Raw genomic sequence first — 18,118 nt, 5'->3', positions numbered from 1 at the left:
GGAGAACTAAGATTGTGCAGAGAGCAGCCAAAAGAAATTGGACAATAAAGTAAATCATAGCATGAGAGGCCAGAGAATGAGAAAGGGCATTCAGAAGGACATTACCCACATCAAGGAGAAGCTAGAGGCTCAGTTCAGTTCAATTCAGTTGCTCAGTCGTGTTCGACTCTTTGCAACCCCATGGACTGAAGCACGCCAGGCCTCCCCGTCTATCACCAACTCCTGGAATTTATTCAAACTCATGTCCATTGAGCCGGTGATGCTATCCAACCATCTCATCTTCTGTCGTCCCCTTCTCCTCCTGCCTTCAATCTTTCCCAGCATCAGGGTCTTTTCAAATGAGTCAGTTCTTCGCATCAGGTGGCCAAAGTATTGGAGCTTCAGCTTCAGCATCAGTCCTTCCAATGAATATTCAGGACTGATTTCCCTTAGGATGGACTGGTTGGATCTCCTTGCAGTCCAAGGGACTCCCAAGAGTCTCCTCCAACACCACAGTTCAAAAGCATCAATTCTTCAGTGCTCAGCTTTCTTTATAGTCCAACTCTCACATCCATACATGATTACTGGAAAAACCATAGCTTTGACTAGACAGATCTTTGTTGGCAAAGTAATATTTCTGCTTTTTAATATGCTGTCTAGGTTGGTCATAACTTTTTTCCAAAGAGCAAGCGTCTTGTAATATCATGGCTGAAGTCACCATCTACAGTGATCTGGAGGCCAAGAAAATAAAGTCTATCACTGTTTCCCTATATATTTGCCATGAAGTGATGGGAACAGAAGCCATGATCTTAGTTTTCTGAATGTTGAGCTTTAAGCCAACTTTTTCACTCTCCTCTTTCATCAAGAGGCTCTTTAGTTCTTCTTCACTTTCTGCCATAAGGGTGATACCATCTGCATATCTGAGGTTATTGATATTTCTCCCGGCTATCTTGATTCCAGCTTGTGCTTCTTCTAGCCCAGCGTTTCTCATGATGTGCTCTGAATATAAGTTAAATAAGCAGGGTGACAGTATATAGCCTTGAGGTATGCCTTTTCTGATTTGGAACTAGTCTGTCATTCCATGTCCGGTTCTAACTGTTGGTTCCTGACCTGCATACAGATTTCTCAAGAGGCAGGTCAGGTGGTCTGGTATTCCTATTTCTTTTAGAATTTTCCACAGTTAGTTGTGATCTAGAGGCTCACTCCCTGGTGAAAAGGGGCACAGGAGAGATGAGATCCCGTGAATGACAACTTCTCCATGACAACCTACTCAGCCTCAATTTCTAGCCCAAGTACTTTAAGTGTCTTTGATACAAGAAAAGTAGAGAGGAGATCTCGTGAATGACAACTTCTCCATTTGTTTATCTGGGGACTATCTGAGAATGACTGTCTACAGAGAACAAAGTAGGGGTGGGGTGCGTGTGCCGTTACAAGGCTTTATGAATCTCCGAATCCATCCCTCTAGTGGAATCTGTCCTTCACTCTGTTTCCTTAGATCCCACCATACAGGAGTAAAGTTTTTGCTTTTTGATTAAAGTTGGACCTTTATTGCTTGGGTTTTGGCATACTATAACCCAAAATGGGTTTCCTAAAGTAAATCAATCCTGAATATTCACTGGAAGGAATGATGCTAAAACTGAGGCTCCAACACTTTGGCCACCTGATACAAAGAGCCGACTCATTGGAAAAGACCCTGATGCTGGGGAAGATTGATGGCAGGAGGAGAAGGGGATGACAGAGGATGAGCTGGTAGGAGGCACCACTGACTCAATGGACATGAGTTTGAGCAAACTCAGGGAGATGGTGAAGGACAGGGGAGCCTGGCATGCTGCAGTCCATGGGGTTGCAAAGAGTCGGACATTACTTAATGACTGAACAACAACAACCCAAAATGAGAGGTTTAGAAAGTACCTCCCAACAATCTCTTATCCCCACCCCCAAACACCTCATCTATGACCCACTTCTCCCTTCAGGATCTCATCTCTAAGGTGATAATGCAGCTCACCAAGACCTGCCCAGAGCTCACATTCATCCAATACATTATTGGGGCTTAAATAGAATATTTCAGGTGCATTCTCAGTCTCTCTTGGCCCATCGTGTGACGCAGATTTACTCATCCCAATAATGGAGTCAATATGCTAATACTTCATCAGCTACATTCACATGAAGAACTTCTCTGAGCAAAGGAGGGAGATTTCTTTTTTTTTTTTTTTTGAATTTATTTATTTTAATAGGAGGCTAATTACTTTACAATATTGTAGTGGGTTTTGCCATACATTGAGATGAATCAGCCATGGGTGTACATGTGTTCCCCATCTTGAACCCCCCTCTCACCTCCCTCCCCATCCCATCCTTCAGGGTCATCCCAGTGCACCAGCCCTGAGTACCTTGTCTCATGCATCAAACCTGGACTGGTAATCTGTTTCACATATGATAATATACATGCTTCAATGTTATTCTCTCAAATCATCCCACCCTTGCCTTCTCTCACATAGTCCAAAAGTCTGTTCTTTATATCTGTGTCTCTTTTGCTGTCTGGCACATAGGGTTGTCATTACCATCTTTCTAAATTCCATATATATGCGTTAGTATACTGTGTTGGTGTTTTTCTTTCTGGCTTACTTCACTCTGTATAATAGGCTCCAGTTTCATCCACCTCATTAGAACTGATTCAAATGTATTCTTTTTAATGGCTGAGTAATACTCCATTGTGTATATGTACCACAGCTTTCTCATCCATTCATCTGCTGATGGACATCTAGGTCGCTTCCATGTCCTGGCTATTGTAAACAGTGCTGCAATGAACACTGGGGTACACGTGTCTCTTTCAATTCTGGTTTCCTCGGTGTGTATGCCCAGCAGTGGGATTTCTGGCTCATATGGCAGTTCTAGTTCCAGTTTTTTAAGGAATAGGAGGGATGTTTCTTAGCTCTGATCTCAAGATGGATTCAAAATCGGCTGAATTCTGTTTCCTATTTTCGGTATCCCTTGTTGAAATCATACTGTAAATGACCAAAAAGCTTGTAGAGGGAAGTATGACAAAGTGAAAGAAGGGAACAGCAAGGCAGAGAAAGGCAGGAAGCTCCCTTTTACGTGCCAGGTAGTAAGACAAGAGATCCCTACAATAAACAGATGCTCCTAGAAAATGTGTTGATTGCCTTTTTCCACTGGAGTTTTCATTGAGTGATTTTTTTTTTTCTGTTCTATAACTTTGTTGAGCTATAAAAGGACCCTGGCAACATTTTTTGTCACGCTTCTTCTTTCTTAAGCTTTCTTTTCAGGCCCAATTCTGTATGTTCTAATTGCAAACTCCAGTTCAAGTTCCTGAAGCACTCTCTTATAATTATCACCAAACAAACGCAGTGATTCCACAAAGCCCAAACATGTGTCGTGTTAATGCTCACAACTAAAATACTTTCATTTTTCTTGGACTCTAAGCAAAATGGACCATAAGCAAAGTGTTTGATAAAATGACAGGTGGAATTCCATCCAATTAAGACATAAATATTTTTCCAGAGGCTAAGCTCACTGCAAAATAATAGTTTTCACTCAACACATCTTTACATGTCTTTGGCAAAACACCTGTCTAAAACTGTTAACACTAAATATTTGGGGATCTCTGTACTTCAAAGACATCTCTGCAAACGTCAAGCATTGTTAAAATGTTGAAGTAATTTTGGTTAAATGCTTCTGTGACAACTGTCTGACTTGATTTGTTTTAGCTGAATACATTCTGAATATTGCCTGGAATCTGCGAATTGGTCATCTGCCAAAAGATGAGAATTGGGCTGAAGTCAAAATAATTACATGCATCAAAGAAATGAAAAAATGGGGGGAATCTTCGAGCATTTTAAAAATGCAATTTATCTTGTGGATTGGAAGCTTCAAAAGAATATACTTACCAATTGATAGCATTTGCAGTAAAACTACAAGTATAGAGTAGAAGTCATTCTGATTCTTGACCAAATTTTTACCTATAGAACCACACCTATAGCTCCTCACACAAAAAATAAAAAGCATATTTTAAACTACTTTGACAAAATCAGTGATTAAGCAACACAACACTGAGCTGTTTTCCTAGGAATTTTTAGTTTTTTGGTTACCAAGTGCGTAGAGTTCTCAGAATCACAGAAGAAATATTAAAAGTAGAAAAAAATTAGTAAACATCTAGTCTAACAATGCCCCTACTGCCCCTCCTCCCTCCATTTTTGGATAGGTAAATTGAGACCAAAAGACCTAAAGCCAACCACAGTAGGTTCACAGAAGAGCCTACTGCAAAGAGCTTAAAAGTTTGAGCTGATGGGTGGGTAGTTGGGAAAATATTCATGAAACATATCAACATATGGTAAAAGTGGGATAAAAATGTTGAAGGTGCATACTGAGGTCAATAATAAGAGGAACTAAGGTTAATTGTGTGTGCATGCTAAGTAGCTTTAGTGATGTACAACTGTGTGACCCTATGAACTGTAGACTGCCAGGCTCCTCTGTCCATAGGATTCTCCAGGCAAGAATACTGAAGTAGGCTGCATGCTCTCTTCCAGGAGATCTTCCCAACCCAGGAACTGAACTTGCATCTCTTATGTCTCCTGCATTTCAGGCAAGTTCTTTACCACGAGTGCCACCTGGGAAGCCCTGGGTTAATTGGGTAATTCTAATTAATTGGGTCAGGCATTGTGACAAGCACTTTACATATATCATCTCATTTAATTCTCACACAAGGATGCCATTATCCCCTTTTATAGACGAAATCTCTAAGCTACTTGCCGAATTTAGGTAGCTAGCAATTGACAGAGTCAAGATTTGGAGTCAGTTCTGTCTGACTCAAAATTCTTATTCTTAACTGTATGCTGAACGTCCTCCCGATATTGATGACTCTAGAGGTTGCTTCTTTTCCATGAATTCAAGTAGCTACAATCATAACTTGAGAAATCTACCATGATCATGATTTGGAAGGTCTGAATCAGCTACCGGTCACACCTAAGCCATGGAGTCTGGTGAGAGTCTGTTATCAGGGCTAAGAGTATAATGACAATGGTCAGGAATTTTCAAGAGACCTGATTCAAATAGTCTGGTCCTTTGTCCCTATAATGACCTTCCTTCTTGACAAAACGTATGTTCAGAATTATATTACAAAATGTCCAGGGCCTTGACTTAGTCTGAGACTTTTGGAGTCAACTCAAGAATTATCCATTACCTTCCTGGGTAAGAATCAACTTGTGGTTAAGAATCCACGTGCCAATGAAGGGGACCCGAGTTCCATCCCTGGTCTGGGAGGATTCCACATGCCTCGGGCAACTAAACCCCTGCGTTGCAGTTACTGAAGCCTGTGTGCCCTAGAGACCATGCTCCATAACAAGAGAAGCCACTGCACTAAGAAGCCCTGCTTGCCGAAACTTGAGAAAGTCTGCATGTAGCAACGAAGACCTAGCACAACACCCCACCCCACCCCCCAAAATAATAATAAAATAAATAATTTAAAAAGTTATCCATACCCCTCGACTTCCAAACATACTTCACTGAATACCATTAGTCTAAGGCCTGCCCACACCAAACACCCCATGTCTGATCTAAACAAAATCAATTCTGAACGTGGAAAAGATCAGTTATTTTCACTGTGTTTCCTTAATGAAGCTCTTGTAGAAAGGTCAGAAGCTCGAGTTAAACTAGCAGAAACGGAAAAGGGATATACTGTCTTAGCGATCTGAAAACTCCTGGGGCACATCTGTCTGCAGATACGTATGAATCCTGGCACTCAAACAGAAACCACAGGACTTCAGTCCTTCCCTTTTCCTTTGTAAGCTCTTTGGTGCGGCTCTTAAGTGGAACCCATCCACACGGAGCTCCACCCTGCAACCCTTCCATCCTTACATCGTTCTGGTTGCCAATAACCCCTGCAAAAAAAAAAAAAAGAGTTTCTAAACTTTTCCAACAGCAGCCTCAGTTTGGGTCTCATAGGCCTAACAGGCGTGTGTCTACCGCTGAACCAATCACAAAGGAGCCATAGGGATGGAATGTGCTGATTGGCCAGGTCTGGGTCACATGCCCACTCCAAGATGTGTGAAGACTTAGGATCCTGTCTGGTCATATGAATGAAGAGAAAGAGATGGGCGGTTCCTCTAGAGAAAAATCTGAGCATTGTTACCGGAAGTGGTGGGAAATCTACACCAAACAAGCAAAAATCAACACGTGCTCACAGTCATCTCCCATCTCTTAGACACTGCCATCTCCGAGACATAACAAGGACTAGGGAGGGTACCTTGAGTGGGTACGCAGGAGCTAAAACACTCAGGGGTGGGAAGCTGAGAGATAGAGTTTTCAAACTTCAGTTACTACAGAATCAACAGGGGTGTTTTGTTAGAAAGGCAGGTTCTTATACTCCACACCCAGAAATTCAGCAGATCTGGGGCATGAGAATTCACATTTTTAACTGCTCCCCTAAATGTAATGTAGGTCAAGACCTGTGAACTGTATTTCAAGAGACATGGTTTATAGGTCCTAGGAAGGTAGACCAGTTATTAAGTGAATTTCACTAAATCCAAAATAATAGCCAGAGGGAGTCCTTTAAAACAAAGAAAATAAATCTTGACACTTGCTCTCTGTGAATCTCTCTCTGTTACCTCACCTCTCACTACTTCCTCGGCAGCGAGCACCAGGTGCCAGCTGCTTACAAAAGGCTCTGGGAGATGAGCATCTTCATCAAGGCAACTTACCAAGGGCTGGTTTGCCTGCCAGTAACAGAAAGACATATGGGATTTACAGACAGCTTTGAATGCCATCAGAAACACTGTAGCTTATTACCAAATGTATGAGTCTTATAATGGGAATATAGTATTATAATGAAATAAGTGTATTCTAAAATTTAAAAAGAGAGAAGAAAAGGAAAAGAAAGAAAACACCTCCACAATTAGGAAAATACTTAAAGAGTAGAAGAGCAGAAGCAACGTATGTATGGAATTTGAACCCTCCTCGCTACCCTCCTTCCTCCTCCCCCCTCCCCTTGCCTCTTTTCTCTTTTTTGCGTTTCCTCTTTGTTCAACGCACCATTGGTAGATGTCCAAGGACTGAGCAATAATGGGAGCCACAAATCTTTTTAAAGTGTTCCCCAAAAGGGTGATAGGGCAGGAATCTCAGGGAAGGTCAATTCAACTGGAGTCCTAGGAGAGTCGCTCCTTGAAACCTGAAACTTGCCAAGTGCTATCACTTCAAGGCACAGGGACCTAAGAGGATTAAGGTAAGTATCCCTCCTAAAAGCTTGAAAAAACAAAGATTAGTCTTTAGCATCACAAAGAAACATATATTTATATAGGTTCTGAATGAAAGGAAATATGTTAAGGCTTTTGGAGTTGGGGGGTGGAGGTGAGGAGAGACACTGTGGATGGAAGAGATAAATCATGCCTAAGCAAGAGAGAGCAATGTGCTACAAGATTAGCCACTGTTTACAAAGATACAGATTGAAATTGAGATTTATGCCAGTTTAATAAGACAGGGACTACAAAACCTTATTTAGCTTAATTTATCCATTCCTAAGTGAGCATCTGTGATGAGACCAAACAGTGGACCTTTTGTGTTTTTCCACTGGATAAGAAGGGTGGTGAGGATTATTAAGATAATTAATAGTTAGGTCAACACTGCAAGAAGGACTTGTTCAACTGCAAGAAAAAATATACTTATTTTAATAACTTCAAAAATATCTGACTATACAATTATGGTGGAGTAAATCACTTACATTCTTTCAGTCCTCAGTTTCCAAAGTAATTAAAAAAAATTTTTTTGGAGATTGCAAAGTCATTCAAAAGTCTAAGGGAATCCATAAACCTCCGAAAAATCCACATATATGCAAAATTGTGCATATCACTCTTCTTCACTGGATATAGATTCTTTTCATATCAGTAAGATCACTTTTTGTCAAAATGTTGTCTCTTTCACTTCTTTCCAGACAAAAATGAACGTCTACTTTCCCCTCCTTCAGAAGGAAACAGTTACAGATTACACACATAGCACAGAAAGGCAACTGTAATTCTGCATGAAAGTCGATTTCCACTGGAAGGTTCTTTGGTTTGGATTGACTGGGAGGGTCAGTCTGTGGATGGGTCTTTGGCATGGCCATCGCTGACATCTGACCCATTTCGTTTCTAGTTCATTCTGTGAGGGACACGTACTGACAACACAGGTGTACAAGCACCAACAGAATTCCTGTTGCTCCCGTGGCCAGAGCAACCCAGGGTTCCCCAAGACTTCCAGTGGAACGTGTTTTGCATCAGTCCCTTTTTTTCAAGTTGGACAGGGCATGTGTGCCAGGGCCTGCTATGTTGACAATATTTACAGCAGCAGCAGGTTATGTATTTCAATGTTAAGTCTCTCTTCCCGAGCATCAGAAAATTTCTAAAAGTCCCTATAGCCATCCAGGTGTCCATCAATGTCCACCTGCCCTCAAACTGACAGGGATTTGCCGCCGTCAAGTGTGCTTGTGAGGTCATCCCACTAGCACTGACCAGGTATTCCCTCATAATTCCTCCGTTCCCAGATGTACGTGTTAAAATTGTCCCTCTTAAAGTTGATGAGCACACTGGATGTGGCAATATCCCCTTGTACACTTGAACTGTTAGTAACGTAATGGTGTATTTTATAGTAGATTTCATCTTAAAATTGAAGAAAGGGGTAAATTCTCCACCACCAGCCTCACCCACAGTAGAAGTATGAAGACTAAAGGGTTCTGAGCTTTTTTTTGCAACAGCTTCCATAACAAGGATGGCAAGACTTTGAATTAAGACATTTATCCCGTTCATTTGATTTTTTTAAAAAAATCTGCCAAGAATGCCAAGTTTTAATGTTACCAAATTGTTTTGAGAATAGACGTTATCTTCTGCCCAGTGGTCAGTCAAGTGCATTACCCCCTGAAAACCAGGGAACTTCAGGATTTTGGAGCAAGGCTTCAGTCTGTTTCCATTTTCTGACAAGCCCCATGGAAAGATGGTGAACAGAACCTAGCTCTAGTATCATGGAGACCCTACCCTGTAGTCGACCAGCTGCCTGTCAGCATATTTGGCAGACTGTTTTGACACTAGTGGAATCCTCTGAAAAAAAAGGCAGCAAGTTAGGATAATGTACAGAACTACTTTATTCACTCAAGTAGCAAAACCAGATGAGATGTCAGCTGTGCAGGTGTACAGTGTCTTAGCTTGGATTTTCCCCCAAACAGTCCTTGACATGACACAGGAATATGACGGTAAGTAGTTTATTTTGGAGGTGATTCCAGGAAGCAGCTGTTGAAGGGCAGTGAGGAAGTGAGTCAGGAAATGGAAAGAAGATTTTAAAGGGTGTGTGTGCCACTCGGGTGCAGTCTTGCTGGCACCTCATGGGAGACAGTGAAGAACATGCTTCAGAATTATCCCCATTCTGAGGGATGTTTCAGCATCAACCCCCATTCATCACTGGTTGGGACCTGCTCCCCTGGAAACATTAACTTTTCCAGCAGTTTGATCCTGCTTGATGCATGGGCTAGAGCCTATTCCAGCATTCTGAAAATATTTTTAGGTTGAGTGGCGGGTGTTTACAGCAAGAAGCCATTGGAATTAAGGAGATGGTGAGAGGCAAGGAGAGATGGGCAGGACTCTGACAGGGTCTGCTACACACAGATACTTTGAGCTTCCTTCCAGGTGACATTTTTACCGTTTCCAAGAGGCTGCTGCAATTTCTAAAAGGTTCACCAGCGATGTGTTTTCCTTGTTGACATTGTTCTCTACATAATGGACCAAAACAAGGCTGTACAGAGGACATCATTAATCTCCTCCAGTTGTTTGATGAAGGGACATAGAGTGACTGGAGGGACACAGATCCCTCCATGATCTGCTTTGGAATAGTGGAAAGCAGATCAGTGATTCTGGAATGGGTGATGTCGTCGGAGCAAAGCAGTTTTACAGTTTTATTCTTCCTTCTAAACCATACTGTAGCTCAACCCTTTCCAAGACACATAGCTTCAACAAGGCTGTTGCAACTATGTAGATTTTTCCATGGATGCTGAAATAAGCAATCTCATAGAGTGCGTTGAAACAAGGCAGGTTTTCCCTTGGACTGCAAGGAGATCAAACCAGTCAATCCTAAAGAAATTCAACCCTGAATATTCATTGGAAGGACTGATGCTGAAGCTCCAATACTTTGGCCACCTGATGTGAAGCTGACTCATTGAAAAAGACCCTGATGCTGGGAAAGATTGAAGGCAAAAGGAGGAGGGAGCGGCAGAGAATGAGATGGTTAGATAGCGCCACCAACTCAATTGTCATGAATTTGAGTAAACTCTAGGAGATAGTGAAGGACAGGGAAGCCTGGTATGCTGCAGTCCACAGGGTCACAAAGAGTCAGACACGACCTAGCGACTTAACAACAACAAATGCAAGTTTAGGTAAAGTTCCAGTATATTCAAAACAAGTCTACTTTCCACTTAACATCATTCAGACTAGAGGGTTTTTTCAAGAGGGACAGATGGAAAATATTCCTTTAACTTGTTAACTTCATGTTTCCAGTGGTCCAAACCTCACTGCACAAGAAGGATGGCTTTTTATACTATGTTCTGTCACATCCATGCTGCAAGGAAAATGGTCTTATCATATTTTCTTTTCTTTAATACTTTCCAATTTAGGTGTGGCCTGATACAATCAATGTATATGGATCAAAATGTTGGAAGATCTCAATTCCTACTGATGGAGGAAATAATCTCAACTATGATGATTACACATGTTACTCTGATAACTTGAATGATTGTTTAGCACAGGGCTTCCCTGTGGCTCAGTTGGTAACGAATCCACCTGCAGTGCGGGAGACCTGGGTTTGATTCCTGGGTTGGAAAGATCCCCTGGAGAAGGGAATGGCTACCCACTCCAGTAATCTGGCCGGGAGCATTCCATGGACTGTATAGTCCATGGGGTCACAAAGAGTGAGACACAACTGAGCGACTTGCACTTTTTTGTTGCATTCTAGGCAAAGCACACTTCCCCATCCCGTTGATTTTGAGCTGGTCCGTGTAACTTCCTTTGGCAAGCATAAGTCTGGACATGACACCGGCAGAAACCTTATGTGTCTTATGCATCTTAGTCTGGCTCTTGTGCTTCTGTTGTTCTCTATAAGAGGATTACATTGTGGGTGGCCATTGGTCCAAAGAGAAACCCCTAAGTGTCACCTTGGATCTTGGAGTCATGAACCTGAAGTCCAACCTAGTCCAATCAAGTTGCAACCAGTACAGAAAGAATGAAATAATGCCATCTGCAGCAACACGGATGGGCCTGAAGACTAGCATACTAAGTGAAGTAAATCAGACAGAAAGACAAATGCCATGGTATCACTTATAAGCAGAATCTAAAAAAAAACGATACAAATGAACTAATTTACAGAATAGAAACAGATTCACAGACTTAGAAAATAAACTTATGATCACCAAAGGGGAAAGGTGGCAGGGAGGGATAAATTGTAAGTTTAGGATTGACATATAAACACTATTCTATTTAAAATAGATAACTAACAAGAACCTACTGTATAGCACAAGGAACTCTGCTTAATATTCTGTAATAATCTATATGAGAAAAGAATTGGAAAAAGAATAGATAAGCATATTTATAATTGAATCCTTTGCTGTACACCTGAAACTACCACGATATTGTAAATCAACTATAGTCCAATATAAAATGAAAATTAAAATAAAAGAGATAATGTTTATTAAAAAAAGAAAGGCATCAATAAATCATTTGTGCAAAAACTGTAAAAAAAGGGCAACCAATGCACAAACCCATGGGTGACAAATAAATACTTGTTATTTTAAGACACTGTTTCAGGGGTGGTTGGTTATACAGCATTTATTGCAGCAATAACTGGCTAATGTCTTACTTTTTTGGATAAACAAGCATCCTTTAACTCCTCATGCTTGTTTAGAATGAAAAATAACCTTGGTATAGCTGGATTTGAAACATTTTTCCCCAAAAGTCAATTTTTCAAAAGTAACAAGAAGTACACTCAAGAAAGATATATTCTTTTTAGTGTGTTCTATTCTCACTTCAACCCCAAACTATACAATCTGTGAGAATGGACCTGTCATTCTGTTCTTTGTTTTAGCGGTTGGCACTAATTAACAGTCCATTACAACGGCGTCCCCCCAGCTGATGCCTTTTGATGTGAACTTTTTTCAAGTTCCATCCCCTTTGTTGTGAAAACCTTCCAACTCCTCACTCTGCCACAGTTTAATTTGTAATCAAAATTATGAACTAATGAAATAACACAAGTCTTGTTTAAATAGGGTGGTTTGCTTGTTTGTTTTCAAAATTATACCAATTTGCCATTTCACCAAATTCACATCCTTTTTTTTTGTTAATGAAAGCAACATCTTCACTATCACAATTTGAAATGAGAAGCCTCTTGGACTTGTTGCCTACAATTAAACCGCAACAAAAGGAAGCCGAAGTCATTTCACTTTTCATAAGGCCGTAATTATTCTTCAGCTATTGGAATACGACATCCCTTAGGAGCTAATTATCGAAAAGCTCTCATCACACATAGGAAACACACAAACAAATCCTTCAAGCACAAAGTAAATGTTCAACATTAAAGAGCTGCGTCCAGGAAGTCATACCAATCAGTTGGGCCAGCTAATTACTAATCTGATTTTTGGAGTAGTTGCAGTAGATAATTATGATGACTATTCATAACATGAGAAGCACAGCCTTTGACTGACTTTAATAAAGATCTAGCTGCAAGAAAAACTGTTACTAAGACCCATAACATAAAATTTGCATTGCAATGGAACCAAGTGTAGTAGACACTTTTTAATAGAAAACATTTCATTTATCACATGATAGATACATTTAATGTACCTTTTTTTGTGGCTGTCATGTTTAAAGGTAGAGTGAGCTAGTATATTGATCTGATCTCATATGAGCCATGCAGTACTGCTTATAGCCCAATTCAGACTTTAAAATGTATATTATAAAATACTTTTCTGAATCAGTTGAGATTCACATAGCATAAATATAGCATATTAAAGGTTAATTCCAAAGGAACCAAAGTCAGAGTCATATACATAATGTGGTGACTACTCTCCTCATTCTTAAATGTATTTCTATTTCAGGATATTGAAATTCTTCTTAATTTATAAATTGTTTTAAAACAAATAGACATTCATATACTGTGGATGGAAATGCATATTGGTACTTTTTCAGACAGCAACTTGCCAATAACTATTAAAGCTAAAATATCTATATCCTTTTGACCTAGCCGCGTACCTTCTGAGATTTTTATCTTGTAGACAGACTTGTGTGTGTGCATGCTACGTCGCTTCAGTCATGTCTGACTCTTTGTAATCCCATGGATTGTAGCCCGTCAGGCTCCTCTGTCCATGGGATTCTCCAGGCAAGAATACTGGAGTTGGTTGCCATGCCCTCCTCCAGGGGATCTTCCCAACCCAGGGCTCGAACCTGCGTCTCTTACATCTCCTGCATGGGCAGATGGATTCTTTACCAATAATGCCACCTGGGAAGCCAGACAGACTTGCATTAGCACTCAAAAATAACGTATAAGGGTGTTCATCACAACATTGGAAGAGAAAGAAAGAATCAGTAAAATAAATAATTGAATTGCCATTAATCTTTATTAACTGCTTTCTGATAAATCCATTATAACAGAATACTTAGGCAACTGCTGAGGACACTGAAGATACACAGAGAAGAGACCTATATGCGCATTTATACAAAGATGTTCAAGGTTTATTAAATGCATTAAAAGGTACAATATGTATGGTATGATCCCATTTCATTTTTGTAACCTAACAAGATATGCATATGCTTCCCGGATAAATGTCCATACAAATGTTTTCCATCACTGTATATGTTTATGCATATGTGAGTGTGAGTAGGTAGACAGATATGCAGATAGATAGAGAAAAAGAAAGATCTCCATTCCCTCTATTTCCATTGTCACTGTCCAGTTCAGGCCATGGTCACCTCTCTCTGATACAGTCAACAGCCTCCTCGTTGTCACCGTGATGCCTATCTTGGGTATCTCAGGTCTGTCGTATACCCAGAGATGCAAATGATTCATCTAAAGTACAAATGGGTCCACATCACTGCTTGGTTTAACGCTACTCAGTGGTTCCCCCTCACCCTACCAGCTGGGCCCACGCTCCTCAGCCAGGCTCACAAGTCCTCCACAGTGGGGTCCACCTCTCCATGAGCCTCATTTCCAGTTACACCCCATCTCACCTCCATGTTCCAGCACTGAGGCCTATGCACAGCCTCCAGTATTGTCAAGTCAGATTTTACACAGGTTATCCCTTGTGCCCGAAATGTCCTTCCTTTCTCTCACTGATTCCCTACCTGTCTCTCTCTCCCTTCCCGCCCTTTCTCTCTCTCTCACATGCACACACACACAATCAAACAATTTGGCTTAACAAGCTGATTCTAATCCTTGAATAAGAACCACTTATATTTCTCTCAGGGCTTCCCTGGTGGCTCAGATGGTAGAGAATCCACCTTCAATCCGCGGGAGACCTGGGTTCGATCCCTGGGTTAGGAATCCCCTGGAAGAGGGCATGGCAACCTACTCCAGTATTCTTGCCTGGAGAATCCCATGGACAGAGGAGCCTGGTAGGCTACAGTCCTTGGGATCGAAGAGTCGGACACAGCTGAGCGACTGCTGCTGCTGCTGCTGCTGCGTCACTTTAGTCGTGTCCTTCTCTGTGCGACCCCATAGACGGCAGCCCACCAGGCTCCCCCGTCCCTGGGATCCTCCAGGCAAGAACACTGGAGTGGGTTGCCCTTTCTTTCTCCAGTGCATGAAAGTGAAAAGTAAAAGCGAAGTCACTCAGTCATGTCTGACTCTTCGCGACCCCATGGACTGCAGCCTACCAGGCTCCTCCATCCATGGGATTTTCCAGACAAGAGTACTGGAGTGGGGTGCCACTGCCTTCTCTGAGCTGAGCGACTAAGCACACACAAAAATACATACATATTTCTCTCAAGAAGCCATCTCTCAGAGCCAGGATTTTGCTCATTCTTTTTCCGATTTCTACATCTACTACTGCCGGCCTCTTCCTCCTTCTGTTAGTGCAATTCCTCTAGGTGATTCCTAGATACTCTTTAGGAGTCAGTTTATAAGATCATCATCTGCTACTCTGAGTTCCCAAAGCATAGTGATCCCTCTCTACTGTATTTGCCTTCTGACTTGTGTGTCTCCCTCCCTTAGGGTGACTAGCCATCCCAGAATGCCTGGGCTTGTCCCTGTGTTTAGCATTGAAGATCCCACATCCCAGGAAACCCTACAGTCTCAGGCAAACCAGGAAGGTTGGAGACCTACTCACCTTAGACTTTATGTTCATCAAGGACAAGGGCTGAGCAAAAGACCTGGCACACGACAAATGAGCACTGATTCGAATTAAATAAAAGAAGAGAGAGGAATGTGAGTGTAACTATACTTGGACATGTAGGGTGAAGAGCTCTTCATCTGGTTCCCGGTCATGTAAACTTTTTAAATGTCATCAAAACATGATACATTAAGGTTAGGAAAGTTGTCAAATACACAAGTTAGTTAGATGCACATTGTAATTCACAAAACATTCATACATGTAATAAGTGTATATTAACTACCTTTTGTGTGCTGGGTACAGTGAATTACAATGGGCTACAAGGATTAGGCAGATTTGGACTCCTCCCAAAGAAGTCTGCAGGGGGATTTTATAAAACTCAAACAAAGAGAAACAATTATGGCATTAAAAAAAAAAAGACCAGGTAATCTATGTGTGAGCCTACCAAGAAAAGGCTTCAGGTAGGAGGTAAGGGTACATTTGGGAAGGGTTTACATTTGGATAAGGTTTAAGCAGAAGGATGAGAAAGGACTCCCAGTTTGAGAAAAGACTCTGCTCTAAGTGTTCCCTGAGATAGGAAAACTCACCATGTGCACGTGGCTTGAGAATATGGATGTGTGTGTTTTCTATGGCTGTGTAAAAAAAAAAAAACACCACACAGTTAGCATCTGAAAATAATGATCATTTATCATCCCATTTATCATCGGGGTTCCCTGGTGGCTCAGAGGTTAAAGCGTCTGCCTCCAGTGCAGGAGACCCAGGTTCAATCCCTGGGTTGGGAAGATCCCCTGGAGAAGGAAATGGTAACCCACTCCAGTATTCTTGCCTGGAGACTCCCATGGATGGAGAAGCCAGGCTACAATCCACGGGGTTGCAAAGAGTCAGACACGACTGAGCGACTTCACTTTCACTTTATCATCCCATAGCTTCCATGGGTCAGAAGTCTGGGCTCAACCTCGCTGGTTCTCCACTCAGTGTCTCCCAGGGCTGAAATCAAGGTGTTCCTCTGGGGAGCTCCTCTTCCAAGCTCATGTGGTTGCTGGCAGGGCTCAGTTCCCTGCTGTGGTGTGAGTGAGTTTCTGTATTTTTCTTCTTACTTACTGGGTAAGGACCCTTCCTAGCTTCTACAGGCCACCCTCAAATCCTTTCCTCATGGCCGCCTCCAAAGACCCTCTCACAACAGCAGCAGCTTGCTTCTTCAAAGCCAGCAAAATTTTTCTGACTTCCAGAAGGATCTGTCCTTCTTTTTAAAGACTCACCTAATTAGGTCATGCCCACCTGGCACAGGGCTTCCCTGGTGGCTCAGTGGTAAAGAACCCATCTGCTGACACAGGAGACTGGGGTTCAATCCCTGGGTCAGGAAGACCCCCTGGTGGAGGGCATGGCAACCCGCTCCAGTATTCTTGCCTGGAGAATCCCATGGACAGAGGAGCCTGGTGGGCTAGTCCATGGGGTGGCAAAGAGTCATATATGACTTAGCCACGGAGCACAGCCCCGTGGCTCCTAGGATAACTCTCCTTTGATGAACTCCGGGTCAGCTGACTAGTAACCTAACACATTCTCCAGTTTCTCCCATACTTAAAAGGAGAAAATCACATCAAGCACATATACCAGGGGTGGAGACAGGTATAGGAATGTTGGCAGGCAAAGTAGAATATTTGCTACCACAAGGGGTGATAAAGGGATTCAAGGGGCATTAGATAAGTCGTGGGGAGTGAAAGTGTCATATGATGGAGGACCTTGACGGCAAGACAAGGAGTTTGGAGACTGAGGATTTTTAAGTTGAATAGTAGCATAATGAGAAGTAGAACAGGAAAAGGCAGTACCTTTATCAGAACTCTACAGGAGAGTTGGATAAAATTATTTTAAGTGTTAGTCGTTCAGTCATGTCTGACTCTTTGAAACCCCACGGACTGTAACCCACCAGGCTTCTCTGTCCATGGAATTCTCCAGGGAAGAATACTGGTGTGGGTTGCCATTCCCTTCTCCAAGGGATCTTCCTGACCCAGGGGTTGAACCCAGGTCTCCTGGATTACAGGCAGATTCTTTACTGACTGAGCCACTAGGGAAGCCCAGCATGTTAAAAATGGAAAAGTTTTAGAGCAAGGATGGGAACTCATTTGCATTAACTCTGATCAAGTAGTATTGGCTGCCTGGAGGGCTGTGTTGGGAGGACTTGGGGTCATTTCTGGACTGAGAGGGCAGCAGCACTGGGCTCTATTGGTAACGTGTGAAACAGTGAGGATGGAGACAAGCCACAGCTCTGGAGCTGGGGCTGGCCACCCTGGCATTTGAGAGAATAGTTTCAGACCTTGTACCTCTGCTAAGGAAAATAGCAAGTCTATTTTCCAGGATTCTAAGGTTTAATCTAGCATCCTGCAAAGCAAATCAAAACCAGCAAACATTAGGAAGCTCTTCAAGCCTTCTCCAAATGTCAGGAGCTAGAATAAAATACAAATAAATTAATCCACTGGGAGCTTCTGCTATTCCTTTCTCTCTCCTGGGGGAGGAAAGGGGGTGGGGCGGGAAACAGCTCCAAAATTTAGGAATTTCTAGCAATCTCTTTAAACACCAGAAAACAGGTCTGCCAGGCAAAGAATTCAAATGCCCTTGCTTTGGACTTTGATGATGCATTCCAAGGCTGCATGGAGACATGTGTAAGGAGAGTGATGAGAAAGTTAATCCTCTAATGATAGGTCTAAGGCCCAGAGGGAAGCCTCATCACAGGGTCATGTGTGTAGGTGGGGGCGGGGGGTGTCAGCTTGGCAGAGCAGGCACTCACCTGCCCCTCCCCACCCCACT

General features: G+C 42.2%; 1 non-coding gene and 1 pseudogene across 1 annotated transcript; both read left to right on the top strand.

The window, feature by feature from the left end:
* Window positions 1–18,118, top strand: part of LOC113875350 — an 84,539-nt pseudogene that overhangs the window by 1,348 nt on the left and 65,073 nt on the right.
* On the top strand, window positions 16,027–16,098 carry TRNAW-CCA. The gene has a single exon. It is a non-coding gene; the product is annotated as a tRNA-Trp (tRNA).

Source organism: Bos indicus x Bos taurus, chromosome 18 (genome assembly GCF_003369695.1).
Source record: "Bos indicus x Bos taurus breed Angus x Brahman F1 hybrid chromosome 18, Bos_hybrid_MaternalHap_v2.0, whole genome shotgun sequence".
Lineage (NCBI taxonomy): Eukaryota > Metazoa > Chordata > Mammalia > Artiodactyla > Bovidae > Bos > Bos indicus x Bos taurus.
Note: the sequence above shows the minus strand (reverse complement) of the source record. Positions and strands in the feature narration are given on the sequence as shown.